Source organism: Taudactylus pleione, unplaced genomic scaffold (genome assembly GCF_031769625.1).
Source record: "Taudactylus pleione unplaced genomic scaffold, aTauple2 ptg000994l, whole genome shotgun sequence".
NCBI classification, from domain to species: domain Eukaryota; kingdom Metazoa; phylum Chordata; class Amphibia; order Anura; family Myobatrachidae; genus Taudactylus; species Taudactylus pleione.
In genome coordinates this window covers 185,873-205,527 of record NW_028285395.1, presented here as the reverse complement: position 1 = coordinate 205,527, position 19,655 = coordinate 185,873, and the positions used below count along the sequence as shown (strand labels likewise).

Sequence of the window (19,655 nt, the reverse complement as noted above, 5' to 3'; positions counted from 1 at the left end):
CAAGCAAACAATTCCAAACCGACGAGGATTGGATTTGAACCCATGCGTGCAGAGCACAATCCATTGTGCTCTGCATTCATGGGTTCCAATCCCATCCTCGTCGGTTTGGAATTGTTTGCTTGGAAATGGAATTTTTGCAAATAATGCTTCATAAGTGAAGCTGACACTCAAATGTCAAAAATAAACTATTTCAATTAAGAAATCTACTTCAATGAACAATGCTTTTCAATAAAGACATACATAGAACACATTTAGTGAAAATCTACCATTACTGTTATAGTAGAAGTCGTAGAAGTCATGTCATTTAGTGAAAATCGAAGCCAAATGTGTGTGTTATGATTTTTTGTCGTTTGTGATGGATCAACATGATGGTGTAGTAGTTCACAAATATAGGTTACGTTTAAAGTAAAATAAATGTTCTTTAAGCAAAGGCTCACTTGAAAGAGGACTTGCTAACAAGCCTGTGATATTGCTGAGAACACAACCAACAATGTATAAAGAAATGATTTAAAATATGACAAGTGGTGTCAGACAACTCATCTTTATTTGTGCCAGAAAGACGAGGTGGCCGAGTGGTTAAGGCGATGGACTGCTAATCCATTGTGTTCTGCACGCATGGGTTCAAATCTTGTCGGTTTGGAATTTTTTCCTTGGAAATGGAATTTTGCAAATAATGCTTCATAAGTGAAGCTGACACTCAAATGTCAAAAATAAACTAATTCAATTAAGAAATCTACGTCAATGAACAATGCTTTTCATTAAAGACATACATAGAACACATTTAAGGAAAATCTACCATTACTGTTATAGTAGAAGTCATGTCATTGGCCAAATGTGTATGTTATGATTTTTTGTCGTTTGTGATGGATCAACATGATGGTGTAGTAGTTCACAAATATATGTTATGTCTAAAGTAAAATAAATGTTCTTTAAGCAAAGGCTCACTTGAAAGCGGACATGCTAACAAGCCTGTGATATTGATGAGAACACAACCAATAATGTATAAAGAATTGATTGAAAACAAGACAAGTGGTGTTAGAAAACCCTTCTTTATTTGTGCCAGAAAGACGAGGTGTCCGAGTGGTTAAGGCGATGGACTGCTAATCCATTGTGCTCTGCATGCATGGGTTCAAATGCCATCCTTGTCGGTTTGGAGTTGTTTGCTTGGAAATGGAATTTTTGCAAATAATGCTTCATAAGTGAAGCCAACACTCAAATGTCAAAAATAAACTAATTCATTTAAGAAATCTACTTCAAAGAACAATGCTTTTCATTAAAGACATACATAGCACACATTTAGTGAAATCTACCATCACTGTTATAGTAGAAGTGATGTCATTGGCCAGATCTGTAAGTTATGATTTTTTGTCATTTGTGATGGATCAACATGATGGTGTAGTAGTTCACAAATATAGGTTACGTTTAAAGTAAAATAAATGTTCTTTAAGCAAAAGCTCACTTGAAAGTGGACTTGCTAACAAGCCTGTGATATTGATGAGAACACAACCAATAATGTATAAAGAATTGATTTAAAACAAGACAAGTGGTTTCAGAAAATCCTTCTTTATTTGTGCCAGAAAGATGAGGTGGCCGAGTGGTTAAGGCGATTGACTTCACTTCACTTCACTTTACTTATGAAGCATTATTTGTAAAAATTCCTTTTCCAAGCAAACAATTCCAAACCGACGAGGATTGGATTTGAACCCATGCATGCAGAGCACAATCCATTGTGCTCTGCATTCATGGGTTCCAATCCCATCCTCGTCATTTTGGAATTGTTTGCTTGGAAATGGAATTTTTGCAAATAATGCTTCATAAGTGAAGCTGACACTCAAATGTCAAAAATAAACTAATTCAATTAAGAAATCTACGTCAATGAACAATGCTTCTCATTAAAGACATACATAGAACACATTTAAGGAAAATCTACCATTACTGTTATAGTAGAAGTCATGTCATTGGCCAAATGTGTATGTTATGATTTTTTGTCGTTTGTGATGGATCAACATGATGGTGTAGTAGTTCACAAATACAGGTTATGTCTAAAGTAAAATAAATGTTCTTTAAGCAAAAGCTCACTTGAAAGTGGACTTGCTAACAAGCCTGTGATATTGCTGAGAACACAACCTACAATGTATAAAGAATTGATTTAAAATATGACAACTGGTGTTAGAAAACCCTTCTTTATTTGTGCCAGAAAGATGAGGTGGCCGAGTGGTTAAGGCGATGGACTTCACTTCACTTCACTTTACTTATGAAGCATTATTTGTAAAAATTCCTTTTCCAAGCAAACAATTCCAAACCGACGAGGATTGGATTTGAACCCATGCGTGCAGAGCACAATCCATTGTGCTCTGCATTCATGGGTTCCAATCCCATCCTCGTCGGTTTGGAATTGTTTGCTTGGAAATGGAATTTTTGCAAATAATGCTTCATAAGTGAAGCTGACACTCAAATGTCAAAAATAAACAATTTCAATTAAGAAATCTACTTCAATGAACAATGCTTTTCATTAAAGACATACATAGAACACATTTAGTGAAAATCTACCATTACTGTTATAGTAGAAGTCGTAGAAGTCATGTCATTTAGTGAAAATCGAAGCCAAATGTGTGTGTTATGATTTTTTGTCGTTTGTGATGGATCAACATGATGGTGTAGTAGTTCACAAATATAGGTTATGTTTTCAGTAAAATAAATGTTCTTTAAGCAAAGGCTCACTTGAAAGAGGACTTGCTAACAAGCCTGTGATATTGCTGAGAACACAACCAACAATGTATAAAGAAATGATTTAAAATATGACAAGTGGTGTCAGACAACTCATCTTTATTTGTGCCAGAAAGACGAGGTGGCCGAGTGGTTAAGGCGATGGACTGCTAATCCATTGTGTTCTGCATGCATGGGTTCAAATCTTATCGGTTTGGAATTTTTTCCTTGGAAATGGAATTTTGCAAATAATGCTTCATAAGTGAAGCTGACACTCAAATGTCAAAAATAAACTAATTCAATTAAGAAATCTATGTCAATGAACAATGCTTTTCATTAAAGACATACATAGAACACATTTAAGGAAAATCTACCATTACTGTTATAGTAGAAGTCATGTCATTGGCCAAATGTGTATGTTATGATTTTTTGTCATTTGTGATGGATCAACATGATGGTGTAGTAGTTCACAAATATAGGTTATGTCTAAAGTAAAATAAATGTTCTTTAAGCAAAGGCTCACTTGAAAGCGGACATGCTAACAAGCCTGTGATATTGATGAGAACACAACCAATAATGTATAAAGAATTGATTGAAAACAAGACAAGTGGTGTTAGAAAACCCTTCTTTGTTTGTGCCAGAAAGACGAGGTGGCCGAGTGGTTAAGGCGATGGACTGCTAATCCATTGTGCTCTGCACGCATGGGTTCAAATCCCATCCTTGTTGGTTTGGAGTTGTTTGCTTGGAAATGGAATTTTTGCAAATAATGCTTCATAAGTGAAGCCAACACTCAAATGTCAAAAATAAACTACTTCAATTAAGAAATCTACTTCAAAGAACAATGCTTTTCATTAAAGACATACATAGCACACATTTAGTGAAATCTACCATTACTGTTATAGTAGAAGTGATGTCATTGGCCAGATCTGTAAGTTATGATTTTTTGTCATTTGTGATGGATCAACATGATGGTGTAGTAGTTCACAAATATAGGTTACGTTTAAAGTAAAATAAATGTTCTTTAAGCAAAAGCTCACTTGAAAGTGGACTTGCTAACAAGCCTGTGATATTGCTGAGAACACAACCTACAATGTATAAAGAATTGATTTAAAATATGACAACTGGTGTTAGAAAACCCTTCTTTATTTGTGCCAGAAAGATGAGGTGGCCGAGTGGTTAAGGCGATGGACTTCACTTCACTTCACTTTACTTATGAAGCATTATTTGTAAAAATTCCTTTTCCAAGCAAACAATTCCAAACCGACGAGGATTGGATTTGAACCCATGCATGCAGAGCACAATCCATTGTGCTCTGCATTCATGGGTTCCAATCCCATCCTCGTCGGTTTGGAATTGTTTGCTTGGAAATGGAATTTTTGCAAATAATGCTTCATAAGTGAAGCTGACACTCAAATGTCAAAAATAAACTATTTCAATTAAGAAATCTACTTCAATGAACAATGCTTTTCATTAAAGACATACATAGAACACATTTAGTGAAAATCTACCATTACTGTTATAGTAGAAGTCGTAGAAGTCATGTCATTTAGTGAAAATCTAAGCCAAATGTGTGTGTTATGATTTTTTGTCGTTTGTGATGGATCAACATGATGGTGTAGTAGTTCACAAATATAGGTTACGTTTAAAGTAAAATAAATGTTCTTTAAGCAAAGGCTCACTTGAAAGAGGACTTGCTAACAAGCCTGTGATATTGCTGAGAACACAACCAACAATGTATAAAGAAATGATTTAAAATATGACAAGTGGTGTCAGACAACTCATCTTTATTTGTGCCAGAAAGAAGAGGTGGCCGAGTGGTTAAGGCGATGGACTGCTAATCCTTTGTGCTCTGCACGCATGGGTTCAAATCCCATCCTTGTCGGTTTGGAGTTGTTTGCTTGGAAATGGAATTTTTGCAAATAATGCTTCATAAGTGAAGCCAACACTCAAATGTCAAAAATAAACTACTTCAATTAAGAAATCTACTTCAAAGAACAATGCTTTTCATTAAAGACATACATAGCACACATTTAGTGAAATCTACCATTACTGTTATAGTAGAAGTGATGTCATTGGCCAGATCTGTAAATTATGATTTTTTGTCATTTGTGCTGGATCAACATGATCGTGTAGTAGTTCACAAATATAGGTTACGTTTAAAGTAAAATAAATGTTTTTTAAGCAAAAGCTCACTTGAAAGTGGACTTGCTGACAAGCCAGTGATATTGCTGAGAACACAACCTACGATGTATAAAGAATTGATTTAAAATATGACAACTGGTGTTAGAAAACCCTTCTTTATTTGTGCCAGAAAGATGAGGTGGCCGAGTGGTTAAGGCGATGGACTTCACTTCACTTCACTTTACTTATGAAGCATTATTTGTAAAAATTCCTTTTCCAAGCAAACAATTCCAAACCGACGAGGATTGGATTTGAACCCATGCGTGCAGAGCACAATCCATTGTGCTCTGCATTCACGGGTTCCAATCCCATCCTCGTCGGTTTGGAATTGTTTGCTTGGAAATGGAATTTTTGCAAATAATGCTTCATAAGTGAAGCTGACACTCAAATGTCAAAAATAAACTATTTCAATTAAGAAATCTACTTCAATGAACAATGCTTTTCATTAAAGACATACATAGAACACATTTAGTGAAAATCTACCATTACTGTTATAGTAGAAGTCGTAGAAGTCATGTAATTTAGTGAAAATCTAAGCCAAATGTGTGTGTTATGATTTTTTGTCGTTTGTGATGGATCAACATGATGGTGTAGTAGTTCACAAATATAGGTTATGTTTTCAGTAAAATAAATGTTCTTTAAGCAAAGGCTCACTTGAAAGAGGACTTGCTAACAAGCCTGTGATATTGCTGAGAACACAACCAACAATGTATAAAGAAATGATTTAAAATATGACAAGTGGTGTCAGACAACTCATCTTTATTTGTGCCAGAAAGACGAGGTGGCCGAGTGGTTAAGGCGATGGACTGCTAATCCATTGTGTTCTGCACGCATGGGTTCAAATCTTGTCGGTTTGGAATTTTTTCCTTGGAAATGGAATTTTGCAAATAATGCTTCATAAGTGAAGCTGACACTCAAATGTCAAAAATAAACTAATTCAATTAAGAAATCTACGTCAATGAACAATGCTTTTCATTAAAGACATACATAGAACACATTTAAGGAAAATCTACCATTACTGTTATAGTAGAAGTCATGTCATTGGCCAAATGTGTATGTTATGATTTTTTGTCGTTTGTGATGGATCAACATGATGGTGTAGTAGTTCACAAATATATGTTATGTCTAAAGTAAAATAAATGTTCTTTAAGCAAAGGCTCACTTGAAAGCGGACATGCTAACAAGCCTGTGATATTGATGAGAACACAACCAATAATGTATAAAGAATTGATTGAAAACAAGACAAGTGGTGTTAGAAAACCCTTCTTTATTTGTGCCAGAAAGACGAGGTGGCCGAGTGGTTAAGGCGATGGACTGCTAATCCATTGTGCTCTGCATGCATGGGTTCAAATGCCATCCTTGTCGGTTTGGAGTTGTTTGCTTGGAAATGGAATTTTTGCAAATAATGCTTCATAAGTGAAGCCAACACTCAAATGTCAAAAATAAACTAATTCATTTAAGAAATCTACTTCAAAGAACAATGCTTTTCATTAAAGACATACATAGCACACATTTAGTGAAATCTACCATCACTGTTATAGTAGAAGTGATGTCATTGGCCAGATCTGTAAGTTATGATTTTTTGTCATTTGTGATGGATCAACATGATGGTGTAGTAGTTCACAAATATAGGTTACGTTTAAAGTAAAATAAATGTTCTTTAAGCAAAAGCTCACTTGAAAGTGGACTTGCTAACAAGCCTGTGATATTGATGAGAACACAACCAATAATGTATAAAGAATTGATTTAAAACAAGACAAGTGGTGTCAGAAAATCCTTCTTTATTTGTGCCAGAAAGATGAGGTGGCCGAGTGGTTAAGGCGATTGACTTCACTTCACTTCACTTTACTTATGAAGCATTATTTGTAAAAATTCCTTTTCCAAGCAAACAATTCCAAACCGACGAGGATTGGATTTGAACCCATGCGTGCAGAGCACAATCCATTGTGCTCTGCATTCATGGGTTCCAATCCCATCCTCGTCATTTTGGAATTGTTTGCTTGGAAATGGAATTTTTGCAAATAATGCTTCATAAGTGAAGCTGACACTCAAATGTCAAAAATAAACTAATTCAATTAAGAAATCTACGTCAATGAACAATGCTTCTCATTAAAGACATACATAGAACACATTTAAGGAAAATCTACCATTACTGTTATAGTAGAAGTCATGTCATTGGCCAAATGTGTATGTTATGATTTTTTGTCGTTTGTGATGGATCAACATGATGGTGTAGTAGTTCACAAATACAGGTTATGTCTAAAGTAAAATAAATGTTCTTTAAGCTAAGGCTCACTTGAAAGGGGACATGCTAACAAGCCTGTGCTATTGATGAGAACACAACCAATAATGTATAAAGAATTGATTTAAAACAAGACAAGTGGTATTAGAAAACCCTTCTTTATTTGTGCCTGAAAGACGAGGTGGCCGAGAGGTTAAGGCGATGGACTGCTAATCCATTGTGCTCTGCACGCATGGGTTCAAATCCCATCCGCGTCGGTTTGGAGTTGTTTGCTTGGAAATGGAATTTTTACAAATAATGCTTCATAAGTGAAGCTAACACTCAAATGTCAAAAATAAACTAATTCAATACAGAAATCTACTTCAATGAACAATGCTTTTCATTAAAGACATACATAGAACACATTTAGTGAAAATCTACCATTACTGTTATAGTAGAAGTCATGACATTGGCCAAATGTGTATGTTATGATTTTTTGTCGTTTTTGATGGATCAACAAGATGGTGTAGTAGTTCACAAATATAGTTTATGTCTAAAGTAAAATAAATGTTCTTTAAGCAAAGGCTCACTTGAAAGTGGACATGCTAACAAGCCTGTGATATTGATGAGAACACAACCAATAATGTATAAAGAATTGATTTAAAACAAGACAAGTGGTGTCAGAAAATCCTTCTTTATTTGTGCCAAAAAGATGAGGTGGCCGAGTGGTTAAGGCGATTGACTTCACTTCACTTCACTTTACTTATGAAGCATTATTTGTAAAAATTCCTTTTCCAAGCAAACAATTCCAAACTGACGAGGATTGCATTTGAACCCATGCGTGCAGAGCACAATCCATTGTGCTCTGCATTCATGGGTTCCAATCCCATCCTCGTCAGTTTGGAATTGTTTGTTTGGAAATGGAATTTTTGCAAATAATGCTTCATAAGTGAAGCTGACACTCAAATGTCAAAAATAAACTATTTCAATTAAGAAATCTACTTCAATGAACAATGCTTTTCATTAAAGACATACATAGAACACATTTAGTGAAAATCTACCATTACTGTTATAGTAGAAGTCGTAGAAGTCATGTCATTTAGTGAAAATCGAAGCCAAATGTGTGTGTTATGATTTTTTGTCGTTTGTGATGGATCAACATGATGGTGTAGTAGTTCACAAATATAGGTTACGTTTAAAGTAAAATAAATGTTCTTTAAGCAAAGGCTCACTTGAAAGAGGACTTGCTAACAAGCCTGTGATATTGCTGAGAACACAACCAACAATGTATAAAGAAATGATTTAAAATATGACAAGCGGTGTCAGACATCTCATCTTTATTTGTGCCAGAAAGACAAGGTGGCCGAGTGGTTAAGGCGATGGACTGCTAATCCATTGTGTTCTGCACGCATGGGTTCAAATCTTGTCGGTTTGGAATTTTGTCCTTGGAAATGGAATTTTGCAAATAATGCTTCATAAATGAAGCTGACACTCAAATGACAAAAATAAACTAATTCAATTAAGAAATCTACGTCAATGAACAATGCTTTTTATTAAAGACATACATAGAACACATTTAAGGAAAATCTACCATTACTGTTATAGTAGAAGTCATGTCATAGGCCAAATGTGTATGTTATGATTTTTTGTCGTTTGTGATGGATCAACATGATGGTGTAGTAGTTCACAAATATAGGTTATGTCTAAAGTAAAATAAATGTTCTTTAAGCAAAGGCTCACTTGAAAGCGGAAATGCTAACAAGCCTGTGATATTGATGAGAACACAACCAATAATGTATAAAGAATTGATTGAAAACAAGACAAGTGGTGTTAGAAAACATTTCTTTGTTTGTGCCAGAAAGACGAGGTGGCCGAGTGGTTAAGGCGATGGACTTCACTTCAATTCACTTTACTTATGAAGCATTATTTGTAAAAAATTCCTTTTCCAAGCAAACAATTCCAAACCGACAAGGATTGGATTTGAACCCATGCGTGCAGAGCACAATGCATTGTGCTCTGCATTCATGGGTTCCAATCCCATCCTCGTCGGTTTGGAATTGTTTGCTTGGAAATGGAATTTTTGCAAATAATGCTTCATAAGTGAAACTGACACTCAAATGTCAAAAATAAACTAATTCAATTAAGAAATCTACGTCAATGAATAATGCTTTTCATTAAAGACATACATAGAACACATTTAAGGAAAATCTACCATTACTGTTATAGTAGAAGTCATGTCATTGGCCTAATGTGTATGTTATGATTTTTTGTCATTTGTGATGGATCAACATGATGGTGTAGTAGTTCACAAATATAGGTTATGTCTAAAGTAAAATAAATGTTCTTTAAGCAAAGGCTCACTTGAAAGGGGACATGGTAACAAGCCTGTGATATTGATGAGAACACAACCAATAATGTATAAAGAATTGATTTAAAACAAGACAAGTGGTGTCAGAAAATCCTTCTTTATTTGTGCCAGAAAGATGAGGTGGCCGAGTGGTTAAGGCGATTGACTTCACTTCACTTCACTTTACTTATGAAGCATTATTTGTAAAAATTCCTTTTCCAAGCAAACAATTCCAAACCGACGAGGATTGGATTTGAACCCATGCGTGCAGAGCACAATCCATTGTGCTCTGCATTCATGGGTTCCAATCCCATCCTCGTCGGTTTGGAATTGTTTGCTTGGAAATGGAATTTTTGCAAATAATGCTTCATAAGTGAAGCTGACACTCAAATGTCAAAAATAAACTATTTCAATTAAGAAATCTACTTCAATGAACAATGCTTTTCATTAAAGACATACATAGAACACATTTAGTGAAAATCTACCATTACTGTTATAGAAGAAGTCGTAGAAGTCATGTCATTTAGTGAAAATCGAAGCCAAATGTGTGTGTTATGATTTTTTGTCGTTTGTGATGGATCAACATGATGGTGTAGTAGTTCACAAATATAGGTTACGTTTAAAGTAAAATAAATGTTCTTTAAGCAAAGGCTCACTTGAAAAAGGACTTGCTAACAAGCCTGTGATATTGCTGAGAACACAACCAACAATGTATAAAGAAATGATTTAAAATATGACAAGTGGTGTCAGACATCTCATCTTTATTTGTGCCAGAAAGACGAGGTGGCCGAGTGGTTAAGGCGATGGACTGCTAATCCATTGTGTTCTGCACGCATGGGTTCAAATCTTGTCGGTTTGGAATTTTTTCCTTGGAAATGGAATTTTGCAAATAATGCTTCATAAGTGAAGCTGACACTCAAATGTCAAAAATAAACTAATTCAATTAAGAAATCTACGTCAATGAACAATGCTTTTCATTAAAGACATACATAGAACACATTTAAGGAAAATCTACCATTACTGTTATAGTAGAAGTCATGTCATTGGCCAAATGTGTATGTTATGATTTTTTGTCGTTTGTGATGGATCAACATGATGGTGTAGTAGTTCACAAATATAGGTTATGTCTAAAGTAAAATAAATGTTCTTTAAGCAAAGGCTCACTTGAAAGCGGACATGCTAACAAGCCTGTGATATTGATGAGAACACAACCAATAATGTATAAAGAATTGATTGAAAACAAGACAAGTGGTGTTAGAAAACCCTTCTTTGTTTGTGCCAGAAAGACGAGGTGGCCGATTGGTTAAGGCGATGGACTGCTAATCCATTGTGCTCTGCACGCATGGGTTCAAATCCCATCCTTGTCGGTTTGGAGTTGTTTGCTTGGAAATGGAATTTTTGCAAATAATGCTTCATAAGTGAAGCCAACACTCAAATGTCAAAAATAAACTACTTCAATTAAGAAATCTACTTCAAAGAACAATGCTTTTCATTAAAGACATACATAGCACACATTTAGTGAAATCTACCATTACTGTTATAGTAGAAGTGATGTCATTGGCCAGATCTGTAAGTTATGATTTTTTGTCATTTGTGATGGATCAACATGATGGTGTAGTAGTTCACAAATATAGGTTACGTTTAAAGTAAAATAAATGTTCTTTAAGCAAAAGCTCACTTGAAAGTGGACTTGCTAACAAGCCTGTGATATTGCTGAGAACACAACCTACAATGTATAAAGAATTGATTTAAAATATGACAACTGGTGTTAGAAAACCCTTCTTTATTTGTGCCAGAAAGATGAGGTGGCCGAGTGGTTAAGGCGATGGACTTCACTTCACTTCACTTTACTTATGAAGCATTATTTGTAAAAATTCCTTTTCCAAGCAAACAATTCCAAACCGACGAGGATTGGATTTGAACCCATGCGTGCAGAGCACAATCCATTGTGCTCTGCATTCATGGGTTCCAATCCCATCCTCGTCGGTTTGGAATTGTTTGCTTGGAAATGGAATTTTTGCAAATAATGCTTCATAAGTGAAGCTGACACTCAAATGTCAAAAATAAACTATTTCAATTAAGAAATCTACTTCAATGAACAATGCTTTTCATTAAAGACATACATAGAACACATTTAGTGAAAATCTACCATTACTGTTATAGTAGAAGTCGTAGAAGTCATGTCATTTAGTGAAAATCTAAGCCAAATGTGTGTGTTATGATTTTTTGTCGTTTGTGATGGATCAACATGATGGTGTAGTAGTTCACAAATATAGGTTACGTTTAAAGTAAAATAAATGTTCTTTAAGCAAAGGCTCACTTGAAAGAGGACTTGCTAACAAGCCTGTGATATTGCTGAGAACACAACCAACAATGTATAAAGAAATTATTTAAAATATGACAAGTGGTGTCAGACAACTCATCTTTATTTGTGCCAGAAAGACGAGGTGGCTGAGTGGTTAAGGCGATGGACTGCTAATCCATTGTGCTCTGCACGCATGGGTTCAAATCCCATCCTTGTCGTTTTGGAGTTGTTTGCTTGGAAATGGAATTTTTGCAAATAATGCTTCATAAGTGAAGCCAACACTCAAATGTCAAAAATAAACTACTTCAATTAAGAAATCTACTTCAAAGAACAATGCTTTTCATTAAAGACATACATAGCACACATTTAGTGAAATCTACCATTACTGTTATAGTAGAAGTGATGTCATTGGCCAGATCTGTAAGTTATGATTTTTTGTCATTTGTGCTGGATCAACATGATGGTGTAGTAGTTCACAAATATAGGTTACGTTTAAAGTAAAATAAATGTTCTTTAAGCAAAAGCTCACTTGAAAGTGGACTTGCTGACAAGCCAGTGATATTGCTGAGAACACAACCTACGATGTATAAAGAATTGATTTAAAATATGACAACTGGTGTTAGAAAACCCTTCTTTATTTGTGCCAGAAAGATGAGGTGGCCGAGTGGTTAAGGCGATGGACTTCATTTCACTTCACTTTACTTATGAAGCATTATTTGTAAAAATTCCTTTTCCAAGCAAACAATTCCAAACCGACGAGGATTGGATTTGAACCCATGCGTGCAGAGCACAATCCATTGTGCTCTGCATTCATGGGTTCCAATCCCATCCTCGTCGGTTTGGAATTGTTTGCTTGGAAATGGAATTTTTGCAAATAATGCTTCATAAGTGAAGCTGACACTCAAATGTCAAAAATAAACTATTTCAATTAAGAAATCTACTTCAATGAACAATGCTTTTCATTAAAGACATACATAGAACACATTTAGTGAAAATCTACCATTACTGTTATAGTAGAAGTCGTAGAAGTCATGTCATTTAGTGAAAATCTAAGCCAAATGTGTGTGTTATGATTTTTTGTCGTTTGTGATGGATCAACATGATGGTGTAGTAGTTCACAAATATAGGTTACGTTTAAAGTAAAATAAATGTTCTTTAAGCAAAGGCTCACTTGAAAGAGGACTTGCTAACAAGCCTGTGATATTGCTGAGAACACAACCAACAATGTATAAAGAAATGATTTAAAATATGACAAGTGGTGTCAGACAACTCATCTTTATTTGTGCCAGAAAGACGAGGTGGCCGAGTGGTTAAGGCGATGGACTGCTAATCCATTGTGTTCTGCACGCATGGGTTCAAATCTTGTCGGTTTGGAATTTTTTCCTTGGAAATGGAATTTTGCAAATAATGCTTCATAAGTGAAGCTGACACTCAAATGTCAAAAATAAACTAATTCAATTAAGAAATCTACGTCAATGAACAATGCTTTTCATTAAAGACATACATAGAACACATTTAAGGAAAATCTACCATTACTGTTATAGTAGAAGTCATGTCATTGGCCAAATGTGTATGTTATGATTTTTTGTCGTTTGTGATGGATCAACATGATGGTGTAGTAGTTCACAAATATATGTTATGTCTAAAGTAAAATAAATGTTCTTTAAGCAAAGGCTCACTTGAAAGCGGACATGCTAACAAGCCTGTGATATTGATGAGAACACAACCAATAATGTATAAAGAATTGATTGAAAACAAGACAAGTGGTGTTAGAAAACCCTTCTTTATTTGTGCCAGAAAGACGAGGTGGCCGAGTGGTTAAGGCGATGGACTGCTAATCCATTGTGCTCTGCATGCATGGGTTCAAATGCCATCCTTGTCGGTTTGGAGTTGTTTGCTTGGAAATGGAATTTTTGCAAATAATGCTTCATAAGTGAAGCCAACACTCAAATGTCAAAAATAAACTAATTCATTTAAGAAATCTACTTCAAAGAACAATGCTTTTCATTAAAGACATACATAGCACACATTTAGTGAAATCTACCATCACTGTTATAGTAGAAGTGATGTCATTGGCCAGATCTGTAAGTTATGATTTTTTGTCATTTGTGATGGATCAACATGATGGTGTAGTAGTTCACAAATATAGGTTACGTTTAAAGTAAAATAAATGTTCTTTAAGCAAAAGCTCACTTGAAAGTGGACTTGCTAACAAGCCTGTGATATTGATGAGAACACAACCAATAATGTATAAAGAATTGATTTAAAACAAGACAAGTGGTGTCAGAAAATCCTTCTTTATTTGTGCCAGAAAGATGAGGTGGCCGAGTGGTTAAGGCGATTGACTTCACTTCACTTCACTTTACTTATGAAGCATTATTTGTAAAAATTCCTTTTCCAAGCAAACAATTCCAAACCGACGAGGATTGGATTTGAACCCATGCGTGCAGAGCACAATCCATTGTGCTCTGCATTCATGGGTTCCAATCCCATCCTCGTCATTTTGGAATTGTTTGCTTGGAAATGGAATTTTTGCAAATAATGCTTCATAAGTGAAGCTGACACTCAAATGTCAAAAATAAACTAATTCAATTAAGAAATCTACGTCAATGAACAATGCTTCTCATTAAAGACATACATAGAACACATTTAAGGAAAATCTACCATTACTGTTATAGTAGAAGTCATGTCATTGGCCAAATGTGTATGTTATGGTTTTTTGTCGTTTGTGATGGATCAACATGATGGTGTAGTAGTTCACAAATACAGGTTATGTCTAAAGTAAAATAAATGTTCTTTAAGCTAAGGCTCACTTGAAAGGGGACATGCTAACAAGCCTGTGCTATTGATGAGAACACAACCAATAATGTATAAAGAATTGATTTAAAACAAGACAAGTGGTATTAGAAAACACTTCTTTATTTGTGCCTGAAAGACGAGGTGGCCGAGAGGTTAAGGCGATGGACTGCTAATCCATTGTGCTCTGCACGCATGGGTTCAAATCCCATCCGTGTCGGTTTGGAGTTGTTTGCTTGGAAATGGAATTTTTGCAAATAATGCTTCATAAGTGAAGCTGACACTCAAATGTCAAAAATAAACTATTTCAATTAAGAAATCTACTTCAATGAACAATGCTTTTCATTAAAGACATACATAGCACACATTTAGTGAAATCTACCATTACTGTTATAGTAGAAGTGATGTCATTGGCCAGATCTGTAAGTTATGATTTTTTGTCATTTGTGATGGATCAACATGATGGTGTAGTAGTTCACAAATATAGGTTACGTTTAAAGTAAAATAAATGTTCTTTAAGCAAAAGCTCACTTGAAAGTGGACTTGCTAACAAGCCTGTGATATTGATGAGAACACAACCAATAATGTATAAAGAATTGATTTAAAACAAGACAAGTGGTGTCAGAAAATCCTTCTTTATTTGTGCCAGAAAGATGAGGTGGCCGAGTGGTTAAGGCGATTGACTTCACTTCACTTCACTTTACTTATGAAGCATTATTTGCAAAAATTCCTTTTCCAAGCAAACAATTCCAAACTGACGAGGATTGCATTTGAACCCATGCGTGCAGAGCACAATCCATTGTGCTCTGCATTCATGGGTTCCAATCCCATCCTCGTCAGTTTGGAATTGTTTTTTTGGAAATGGAATTTTTGCAAATAATGCTTCATAAGTGAAGCTGACACTCAAATGTCAAAAATAAACTATTTCAATTAAGAAATCTACTTCAATGAACAATGCTTTTCATTAAAGACATACATAGAACACATTTAGTGAAAATCTACCATTACTGTTATAGTAGAAGTCGTAGAAGTCATGTCATTTAGTGAAAATCGAAGCCAAATGTGTGTGTTATGATTTTTTGTCGTTTGTGATGGATCAACATGATGGTGTAGTAGTTCACAAATATAGGTTACGTTTAAAGTAAAATAAATGTTCTTTAAGCAAAGGCTCACTTGAAAGAGGACTTGCTAACAAGCCTGTGATATTACTGAGAACACAACCAACAATGTATAAAGAAATGATTTAAAATATGACAAGTGGTGTCAGACATCTCATCTTTATTTGTGCCAGAAAGACAAGGTGGCCGAGTGGTTAAGGCGATGGACTGCTAATCCATTGTGTTCTGCACGCATGGGTTCAAATCTTGTCGGTTTGGAATTTTTTCCTTGGAAATGGAATTTTGCAAATAATGCTTCATAAATGAAGCTGACACTCAAATGTCAAAAATAAACTAATTCAATTAAGAAATCTACGTCAATGAACAATGCTTTTCATTAAAGACATACATAGAACACATTTAAGGAAAATCTACCATTACTGTTATAGTAGAAGTCATGTCATTGGCCAAATGTGTATGTTATGATTTTTTGTCGTTTGTGATGGATCAACATGATGGTGTAGTAGTTCACAAATATAGGTTATGTCTAAAGTAAAATAAATGTTCTTTAATCAAAGGCTCACTTGAAAGCGGAAATGCTAACAAGCCTGTGATATTGATGAGAACACAACCAATAATGTATAAAGAATTGATTGAAAACAAGACAAGTGGTGTTAGAAAACATTTCTTTGTTTGTGCCAGAAAGACGAGGTGGCCGAGTGGTTAAGGCGATGGACTTCACTTCACTTCACTTTACTTATGAAGCATTATTTGTAAAAATTCCTTTTCCAAGCAAACAATTCCAAACCGACGAGGATTGGATTTGAACCCATGCGTGCAGAGCACAATGCATTGTGCTCTGCATTCATGGGTTCCAATCCCATCCTCGTCGGTTTGGAATTGTTTGCTTGGAAATGGAATTTTTGCAAATAATGCTTCATAAGTGAAACTGACACTCAAATGTCAAAAATAAACTATTTCAATTAAGAAATCTACTTCAATGAACAATGCTTTTCATTAAAGACATACATAGAACACATTTAGTGAAAATCTACCATTACTGTTATAGTAGAAGTCGTAGAAGTCATGTCATTTAGTGAAAATCTAAGCCAAATGTGTGTGTTATGATTTTTTGTTTTTTGTGATGGATCAACATGATGGTGTAGTAGTTCACAAATATAGGTTACGTTTAAAGTAAAATAAATGTTCTTTAAGCAAAGGCTCACTTGAAAGAGGACTTGCTAACATGCCTGTGATATTGCTGAGAACACAACCAACAATGTATAAAGAAATGATTTAAAATATGACAAGTGGTGTCAGACAACTCATCTTTATTTGTGCCAGAAAGACGAGGTGGCCGAGTGGTTAAGGCGATGGACTGCTAATCCATTGTGTTCTGCACGCATGGGTTCAAATCTTGTCGGTTTGGAATTTTTTCCTTGGAAATGGAATTTTGCAAATAATGCTTCATAAGTGAAGCTGACACTCAAATGTCAAAAATAAACTAATTCAATTAAGAAATCTACGTCAATGAACAATGCTTTTCATTAAAGACATACATAGAACACATTTAAGGAAAATCTACCATTACTGTTATAGTAGAAGTCATGTCATTGGCCAAATGTGTATGTTATGATTTTTTGTCGTTTGTGATGGATCAACATGATGGTGTAGTAGTTCACAAATATAGGTTATGTCTAAAGTAAAATAAATGTTCTTTAAGCAAAGGCTCACTTGAAAGCGGACATGCTAACAAGCCTGTGATATTGATGAGAACACAACCAATAATGTATAAAGAATTGATTGAAAACAAGACAAGTGGTGTTAGAAAACCCTTCTTTGTTTGTGCCAGAAAGACGAGGTGGCCGAGTGGTTAAGGCGATGGACTGCTAATCCATTGTGCTCTGCACACATGGGTTCAAATCCCATCCTTGTCGGTTTGGAGTTGTTTGCTTGGAAATGGAATTTTTGCAAATAATGCTTCATAAGTGAAGCCAACACTCAAATGTCAAAAATAAACTACTTCAATTAAGAAATCTACTTCAAAGAACAATGCTTTTCATTAAAGACATACATAGCACACATTTAGTGAAATCTACCATTACTGTTATAGTAGAAGTGATGTCATTGGCCAGATCTGTAAGTTATGATTTTTTGTCATTTGTGATGGATCAACATGATGGTGTAGTAGTTCACAAATATAGGTTACGTTTAAAGTAAAATAAATGTTCTTTAAGCAAAAGCTCACTTGAAAGTGGACTTGCTAACAAGCCTGTGATATTGCTGAGAACACAACCTACAATGTATAAAGAATTGATTTAAAATATGACAACTGGTGTTAGAAAACCCTTCTTTATTTGTGCCAGAAAGATGAGGTGGCCGAGTGGTTAAGGCGATGGACTTCACTTCACTTCACTTTACTTATGAAGCATTATTTGTAAAAATTCCTTTTCCAAGCAAACAATTCCAAACCGACGAGGATTGGATTTGAACCCATGCGTGCAGAGCACAATCCAATGGATTGTGCTCTGCATTCATGGGTTCCAATCCCATCCTCGTCGGTTTGGAATTGTTTGCTTGGAAATGGAATTTTTGCAAATAATGCTTCATAAGTGAAGCTGACACTCAAATGTCAAAAATAAACTATTTCAATTAAGAAATCTACTTCAATGAACAATGCTTTTCATTAAAGACATACATAGAACACATTTAGTGAAAATCTACCATTACTGTTATAGTAGAAGTCGTAGAAGTCATGTCATTTAGTGAAAATCTAAGCCAAATGTGTGTGTTATGATTTTTTGTCGTTTGTGATGGATCAACATGATGGTGTAGTAGTTCACAAATATAGGTTACGTTTAAAGTAAAATAAATGTTCTTTAAGCAAAGGCTCACTTGAAAGAGGACTTGCTAACAAGCCTGTGATATTGCTGAGAACACAACCAACAATGTATAAAGAAATGATTTAAAATATGACAAGTAGTGTCAGACAACTCATCTTTATTTGTGCCAGAAAGACGAGGTGGCCGAGTGGTTAAGGCGATGGACTGCTAATCCATTGTGCTCTGCATGCATGGGTTCAAATGCCATCCTTGTCGGTTTGGAGTTGTTTGCTTGGAAATGGAATTTTTGCAAATAATGCTTCATAAGTGAAGCCAACACTCAAATGTCAAAAATAAACTAATTCATTTAAGAAATCTACTTCAATGAACAATGCTTTTCATTAAAGACATACATAGAACACATTTCGTGAAAATCTACCATTACTGTTATAGTAGAAGTCATGACATTGGCCAAATGTGTATGTTATGATTTTTTGTCGTTTGTGATGGATCAACAAGATGGTGTAGTAGTTCACAAATATAGTTTATGTCTAAAGTAAAATAAATGTTCTTTAAGCAAAGGCTCACTTGAAAGTGGACATGCTAACAAGCCTGTGATATTGATGAGAACACAACCAATAATGTATAAAGAATTGATTTAAAACAAGACAAGTGGTGTCAGAAAATCCTTCTTTATTTGTGCCAGAAAGATGAGGTGGCCGAGTGGTTAAGGCGATTGACTTCACTTCACTTCACTTTACTTATGAAGCATTATTTGTAAAAATTCCTTTTCCAAGCAAACAATTCCAAACTGACGAGGATTGCATTTGAACCCATGCGTGCAGAGCACAAGCCATTGTGCTCTGCATTCATGGGTTCCAATCCCATCCTCGTCAGTTTGGAATTGTTTGTTTGGAAATGGAATTTTTGCAAATAATGCTTCATAAGTGAAGCTGACACTCAAATGTCAAAAATAAACTATTTCAATTAAGAAATCTACTTCAATGAACAATGCTTTTCATTAAAGACATACATAGAACACATTTAGTGAAAATCTACCATTACTGTTATAGTAGAAGTCGTAGAAGTCATGTCATTTAGTGAAAATCGAAGCCAAATGTGTGTGTTATGATTTTTTGTCGTTTGTGATGGATCAACATGATGGTGTAGTAGTTCACAA

General features: G+C 35.0%; 4 non-coding genes across 4 annotated transcripts; all 4 read left to right on the top strand.

The window, feature by feature from the left end:
* The first annotated feature begins 3,350 nt into the window (after positions 1–3,350).
* On the top strand, positions 3,351–3,432 carry TRNAS-GCU (transfer RNA serine (anticodon GCU)). Its single transcript has one exon. It is a non-coding gene; the product is annotated as a tRNA-Ser (tRNA).
* A 7,308-nt stretch (positions 3,433–10,740) lies between these two features.
* On the top strand, positions 10,741–10,822 carry TRNAS-GCU (transfer RNA serine (anticodon GCU)). The gene has a single exon. It is a non-coding gene; the product is annotated as a tRNA-Ser (tRNA).
* A 1,074-nt stretch (positions 10,823–11,896) lies between these two features.
* On the top strand, positions 11,897–11,978 carry TRNAS-GCU (transfer RNA serine (anticodon GCU)). The gene has a single exon. It is a non-coding gene; the product is annotated as a tRNA-Ser (tRNA).
* A 5,530-nt stretch (positions 11,979–17,508) lies between these two features.
* Positions 17,509–17,590, top strand: TRNAS-GCU (transfer RNA serine (anticodon GCU)). Its single transcript has one exon. It is a non-coding gene; the product is annotated as a tRNA-Ser (tRNA).
* Positions 17,591–19,655: the final 2,065 nt, after the last annotated feature.